This window comes from Pongo pygmaeus, chromosome 17 (assembly GCF_028885625.2).
Source record: "Pongo pygmaeus isolate AG05252 chromosome 17, NHGRI_mPonPyg2-v2.0_pri, whole genome shotgun sequence".
In the NCBI taxonomy this organism is placed as follows: domain Eukaryota; kingdom Metazoa; phylum Chordata; class Mammalia; order Primates; family Hominidae; genus Pongo; species Pongo pygmaeus.
The window spans coordinates 61,967,751-61,975,118 of NC_072390.2; the positions used below are offsets into that span (position 1 = coordinate 61,967,751).

Below are 7,368 nucleotides of genomic sequence, written 5' to 3' on the forward strand. Positions count from 1 at the left end.
ACACTCAGTATAAAAAAGCCTCCACCTCCAAGGCATTTTGAATTTTAAGTAAATCCCCGATTCTGTTTGTCTTTCATAATGTATCTGATGAAAGAGGGAAAAAGAAGACTGCAGAGGTTAAAAAATATATTAAGAGCTGTGGTTAATCAAGTTTCAACTGCAAAATCCTACCTTCTGTAATAGTCCACATGTTATTCTATTTCTGATCTTTATTGTGACCTTGAATTGAAGGATTATATAAGCAATAGCATCAACTATTACCTCCCTAAGACAGAAAACAGCTTGTTCATGAAAAGACTAGACCGTTCCTAGGGATTCTATTTGGATGTGTAACAGTTAAAAAATTATTTGAAGTACACTAACTGCACCACAAAAGGATGGACCAAAAAAAGGCATTTTCTTTTCATATATACAGAGGAATCTAAAATTGCTTCTCTCAAAATCCAACTTTTATGGGAGATATCTAATATTCAAGAAAAAATGTTACCTCTGAAGGTGATTAAAGAACAAAATATGAACAAGACTAGAAAAGCAATGAAAGTAAGAACTGTACTATTTACTTGGAGCCAGGGAACTGTCATAATACATATTTATCATTTTAATCCTTATTGAAGCATCCACACCGGCTTAATGTTACCAAAACATTTTAAAAGCCTATATTCTTTGCTTTCATCAGTTCCATAGAACATACCTTTTAAGCTCTAAAATGCTCTTCTGGAGCACCACATATTTGAGAGTGACTAAGCCCTAGAATAAAATTGAGGTGCCCCACTCATACCTCAAAATATACTTACTTCTTCAGTTAGTCCCACTAACTTGATCACTATGACCTCTCTTCTTGTCCAAAACTTTGTTTTTTTTTTTTTTTTTTGGAGACAAGGTCTGACTCTATCTCCTAGGCTGGAGTGCAGTGGCACTATCTCTCAGCTCACTGCAACCTCTGCCTCCCTGGCTTAAGCCATCCTCCCACCTCCACCTCCCAAGTAGCTGGAACCACAGGTGTGCACCACCATGCCCACCTAATTTTTGTACTTTTAGTAGAGACGGGGTTTCACCACATTGCCCAGGATGGTCTCAAACTGGTGAGTTCAAGCGATCCATCCGCCTTGGGCTCCCAAAGTGCTGGGATTACAGGCATGAGCCACCAAGCCTTGTCTGAACATGTATAATACTCGTTACCTGAACTACAAGCTGGTATTTGATAAAATGTAATTGTAAAATACTAATATAACCCTCAAAATAACTATAAAGCCTTTAAAGGTAGTGCCTGATTTTGTTTATCTTGAGTCCATACCCACCATCTCCCATAATTGGAACAAATTACATGGGACACCCCTCAGAAGAGCCATAAACCACTGACAGTGGTACATATTCAATACAAAGAAGAAAAGCAAATTCTCTCATCCCAAGAGGAGAACTTCCAGATACCTCAGAGGACATCTGGGCTTGAATATCACTGGGGCATCTCAATCCAAGTCCTTTCACCCTCAAAGGTGCTCTTTCCCAGCCATCCTTATGAGTGGCTGGCAGCACCATCAATCCAGACACCAAATTATGTCAGTTCTACTTCCTTTACAGTCTTATATCCACTTACTTCTCTTCACCATTTTTAAAACTATCTTTTTGAAGTTGGAAATCAACTCTCATCTAGACTATTTCAACAACTTCTTAATTGTCCTCTCTGCTTTGCATCTCCTATCACCAGCCCTAAATTATTCCCTACAATGCAACAGTGCAGTGGTTAAGGACAAGAACAAAGGAGTTGTATAAATTCACAGCCTGGGTATACATCTCCACTCACTAGCTGGGTGAACCTGGGCAACCTTCTTAACCTTTTCGCCTCAGTTTCTTCATTGCTAATTTAGAAATAATAACACAACTCTAATGGTTGATAAGAGGATTAAAGAAAGTAATACCTATAAACAATTGTGAATTGTGTTCCGCTCAGAGAAAGGTTGGGTTATGTATGTGGAGGGCTGGGAGAGAGAAGCAAGGAGGGAACATTATGGATATATCAAGGGCTACAAAAATCACAGGATACATATGATGCAAAGTTCTCAAGCATTAGTATAACTTGAGGATTTGAGAAAACACATCTAAATATATATTATGGCATATTATTCAAAACTTGCATACTTAAGAGATTTTAATACAAATTTTCCCTTGGGAGATTGGGGCTCTACAGAACATGCCTCCTAAAACCCCTGGGAAGTACAAATTTTCTTTCCTTCCCTATATGGTTCCAGATTTTCTGGAACCACTGTAGGCATTCAATAAATGACGGTATTATTCAGCCACTCCCCAGTTAAAATTCTTCCAGTGACTCCCCGCTGACCTCTGGATAAAGTCTGAACAATGAACACTGGTGGACACAGTCCTGGTTTACCCTCTCCAATTCATTTGTCTCTACTAGCACCCAAGTTCCATGGTACTGCAGGCGGCCAAGAGCTCTACACTTTGCCTCCCTGGGTTGCGGGACTTTTGTCTGCAACTACTCGGGCCCCCTCTACACCCTCGTCTCCTGGCCAATCCCTTTAGCCCTCAGTCTCAGATAACCATCACTTCCTCTGGCGTGTCTCCTCTGGGTCCAACTCCTTTTCTCCCAGAGTTAGGCTAGGAGCCACCTGTGTTCCTACTACATTTACCACTGTCCTGGTTACCAGCCCGCGCCTCTCCTACTAAACTGTTAAGCTCTGTGCATAAGGGACTGTGTTGCCTTTCCCACTGTGTTATTTAGGCGTTCAATAAAGATCGTGAATTAACTCATGAACCCCGGTGTCCACAGCTGGAAGGCCCCAACAACAAACTCTTTCAGCACCAACTCAACTTCCATCCCCCCATCTCTTGGCTGGGAAGAAGCCTTAAGACTGGTCACTGCACTCGGTTCTAGACCAAGTACCAGGGCATTAAAAACGCCAAACTGACCAGGAGGGACGCTAGCTCCAAAATACAGCCCAAGAGCACGCTTCGAGGAATGACTGACACACTAGCTTCACAATCCGCCCCGCAAAGACCCACAGCGCGCCTGGCGCCCAGCTGTGCGCACGCGCGGAGCCAAGGCAAAGGCGGCGGTTCCGAGAAAACAGGGAAACCGCACAGAGCAAGCGCGCACGGCCGGGCCCGAGAGGAGGGGCGGCCTGGGGACGCCACTGGTAGTTCCCGAACCCTGTCACAAAATCTGCAGCCTCCCGGCCCCAATTGCGCTTCTTCCTCTTCTGTCCTACAGCGGCTTCTCACCCACACTCCGTACGCCGTCCTCAGGAAAGGCCCCCGCTAATGGCAAAGCCAGCCAGCCGCACTGGCCGCAGAGTCCCCGGCCAGGACAAACAGCCCTGCAGCTGCACGACGGACGCCGGAAGTTGGGCCCTGGCCGCGCCGGAAGCCCCGCATTTCCCGGCTCCGCCCCACCCCTTCGCCCGGGATTTCAGCTGAGGCGGCACACCCACCGCGTCGTGTTAGTCCTCCGTCTGCACCGCCACTGACGGAAAGCTAGGCCCTTCTGGAGACCCGCTTTCCCAAGGGCGCGGCCTCCTGGGCCGGGATGCACGAGGAAAAATAATCCCCTGCCTTTCTTCGGTAGCTATTTTCCAGTCCACAGCACCACTACTGAACCGATAGTTACTGAGTAGCGTTCTTTGCCTTCACCCTCCCTTCCTCTACCACTTGTCCACTCTCGAGGTTTAACTAAGAAGTCATACTTTACTAGACAACCCAATCTCAGAAGTCGTCATTTCCCCCTTAGCTACTTGAATAGCACCTGGCACCTCTTGCTTTCTCCATTAACTACTCCCTCGGGCAGCGACGTCCCTCCTTTCCCGCGTCTCTCCCGATTAGAGCCACTACGGGCCGTGCCTTCCTCTTCCACGGGAGCTCTATCTTGGTACACTCAGAACCACCTCTCTCCCTAACCCGCTGCCACACTCGTGGGGGTCTCTACTTGTCTCCTCTTGATCCAAGTAAGTTTTGTGGACCTGAATAATAGAGTACAGAAAGGTCACTCTTATTACGCACTATGAAAATGACTGAACAACTTTCTGGAACTCTCTTGACATAATAGGATACTCACTCGGGTTACACCTTATACAAGGGTTATACCCCTTGATAAAACCACTGCTCTGTCCTTGACTGGGGACCCATATATGCCACCCGTATGCCACAATCTAACACCCCCACTACCCAAGGCTGCAGTCAGCCCTGTTAGGAGCTGTGACCCATTCTGTCCCTTGGACTAGGAGCCATCTGCTTTTCCTCTCCACTGGATCTGAAGTTTTTTTGTCTTACTCATATATGCTAAGTTTAAGTTTTCTGTGTGAGGGTCTAATTGGTTGAAGGAAAAAAGATTTGGTCCTAGTTTCCCCCTATGAGCCAGCTGTCTTTGACCAGATTAAGACATCACCAAAGAATTCTGAGTGGGTAATATAAGAAATGTATTTTTCTAAATGCTTCCTCTGCCTGCAGTATGAATAGATAGGAGAGATGCCAGAATGGGTAAGACCAGATAAGAGACCCACTGCAGGGCTACAAGAGAGATACTTGAACTAGAATGTGTGGAAACAAAGCAAAGAGGATAAATTCATAGGAGGCTAAACAGAAACTGGTGACAGATTAGACTGGGGTTAGGGAGAAGGCATCAATTATCAGGCTCCAAGACTGGGCAATTGGGTAGTGTAACTGATTTTTTTTTTTTTTTTTTTGGAGCCAGGGCCTCACTCTGTCACCCAGGATGGAGTGCAGTGGCACAATCATGGCTCACTGCAGCCACGACTTCCCAGGCTCAAGGGATCCTCCTGCCTCAACCTCCTCAGACAGCTGGGACCACAGGTGCACACCACCACAACTGGCTAATTTTGATTTTTGTAGACAGGGTGGGGTCCCACGATGTTGCCCAGGCTGGTCTCAAACTCCTGAGTTAAAGCAATTCTTCCACCTCAGCCTCCCAACGTGCTGGGATTACAGGCGCGGGCACCAATGCCTGGCCTCATTCACGTTATGCGGAATCATGGGATAGGACTAATGGCTTTCTCCTCTCCAAATGGATCTACTTGATGAAAGGCAAGATAAGAAGAAATTCAGCCCCTCCAAAGGGAGGGACTGGATTCAGAAAAAAAAGGGAGGGGAGCAAAAAACCCAAAGAAGTGAAGACATACAGCAGTATCTGAACTGGAACAAAAACAGTAGAAAAAACTTATCTTGATCATTGATACCCTTGGACATAGCCCACTGTGTCCCAGGTCCTTGCATCGAATGTTTTCACAATATTTGACTTCTAATGAAAAATCAGGGGCCAAGAGAAATCTTAGCAAAGAAGAATTCCATTATGATTGGTATCAAAATGTTATTTTTGTTGTTTTGAGACGGACTCTCACTATGTAACCCAGGCTGGAGTGCAGTGGCACAGTCTCAGCTCACTGCAACCTCTGCCTCCCGGGTTCAAGCGATTCTCATGCCTCAGCATCCCAAGTAGCTGGAATCACAGGCGTGCACCACCACACCCGGCTAACTTTTGTTCTTTTAATAGAGACAGGGTTTCGCCATGTTGGCCAGGCTGGTCTCAAACTCCTGACCTGAAGTGATCTGCCCGCCTCGGCCTCCCAAAGTGTTGGGATTACAGGCGTGAGCCACCATGCCCAGCCTCAAAATGTTACATTGGTAATAACTTAGAAACTAATAAATCAATGAGAAAGTGATTTGCTTCATAAGAAACATTTTACTTCAGGAGAACATCTCTCTGGTTGAAGCACATCTAGATACAAACATTAGTGGTCTGGAAAAGATATATATATATATATATATATATATATATGAAATCTGGACCAGACTTCTGTTCTGAAGGTTATTGACCAATTTTACAGATAGGACAACCAAAAACTACTGAGGTCTTAGGAAGTTTATTTGCTTTCAGTCACATGGTAAAAGGTTTGCTTGATATATGAGAAATATCTTGCCTCCTAGTCTTTTTACTCGTCAAATATCTTGCTTTCTCTTGTCATTTCACCAGTAATACACGTGTAACACATATAGAACACAGATTGCCTACTCTTATTGTATCTAAAGCAAGGATTTTGGTGGGGAGAGGAAGGTGGGGGAACTCATCTAGCTTTTTATTTCAGTAGCTTTAAGGGTACAAGTGGTTTCTGATTACATGGATGAATTGTATAGTGGTATAAAGTCTGAAATTTTAGTGCACCCATCACTGGACTACTGTACATTGTACTCAATATGTAGCTTCTGTTTCCCTCGCCCCCTCCCACCCTCCCTAAAACAGGGATTTTTTTATATTTTTACTTTTTTAACTTTTAGATTTAGGGGTACAAGTTTGTTAAATAGGTAAACTTGTGTCACGGGGGTTTGGCACAGATTATTTCGTTATCCAGGTGCTAAGCCTAGAACCCAATAGTTATTTTTTTCTAGCACTCTTTCCCACCCTCCACCCTCAAATAGCCCCCAGTGTCTGTTGTCCCCCTCCTTATGTCCATGAGGTCTTATCATTTAGCTCCCACTTATAAGTAATAACATGTGGTGTTTGGTTTTCTGTTCCTACATCCATGTTCCCACAGAAGATATTATCTAATTCTTTTTTATGGCTAAAGCAGGGATTTTTATAAGATACTTTTTAGCTGTGTTTTTGAAAATTTAGGGTTTTATGGAAATGCCTTGGGAAGCCTGACAAGAGTGCAGTGGAGGCTGAATAGTGAGCCTTTGAATCCCAGCCCTACTTCAACTAAAAACAAATAAATGGACCTACTCTCATCTGGTTTAGATACTGGAATGTTACAGTTCTGTGTCAGAATTCCTTTGAAAATCTGGTTCTGCTGTTAACTATAAAGTTTGAAAACCACTGTACTTGATTAGCGATGAATTTGGTTAGTATCTACAGACTAGAGCCAAGAACCTTCGCACAATTCAGAGACATGCAAACACAGGGCCAGAATACATAAGGACTATAAACATCATCGGTATTTGTAGTCCAGAATGATCACAAATTGTTAATCCTGATAGCAGATAAAGGGGAGGACGTGGGCAGGCCAACAGGCACTTAAGTTACTGTCTACTAAAATAACACACTCTGTTTACAGAATCACAACTGCTCTGGGGAAACCAGGGCTGACCAGTGAAAGCTTACAGACCCCTCTTCAGCCACAAACTGGAATTATGAAGTGGCCTGCAGATATGACATATTTTGATGTTCAGTTCAGTGCTTCACTTTCCTCAGAACTACTTGGCTACAGAATACTTTGATCCTGGCCCTTCTGTGACTGCTCCCTGATGGAATATTTGGACAAAATCCCAACACTGAATTAAGATGAAGGTAAGCTATAATGTCTTATATGAAAAATAACATCAGATCAAGGTCTCTCTTTTCTTTTT

The 7,368-nt window shown here is 44.1% G+C and overlaps 1 protein-coding gene across 4 annotated transcripts in view; it reads right to left on the reverse strand.

Moving 5' to 3' along the window:
* HDHD2 (haloacid dehalogenase like hydrolase domain containing 2) overlaps positions 1-3,368 on the reverse strand; it is a 43,073-nt gene extending 39,705 nt beyond the window's left edge. For 2 of the 4 annotated variants that reach the window (XM_054460953.2, XM_063653648.1), the window contains exon 1: positions 3,238-3,275. The gene's annotated coding sequence lies outside the window, so the exon portion shown is untranslated. Of the gene's footprint in view, positions 1-1,916; positions 1,972-3,237 lie in introns of those variants that run through there. The other 2 variants (XM_054460950.2, XM_063653647.1) reach the window with 2 other exon arrangements.
* Positions 3,369-7,368: the final 4,000 nt, after the last annotated feature.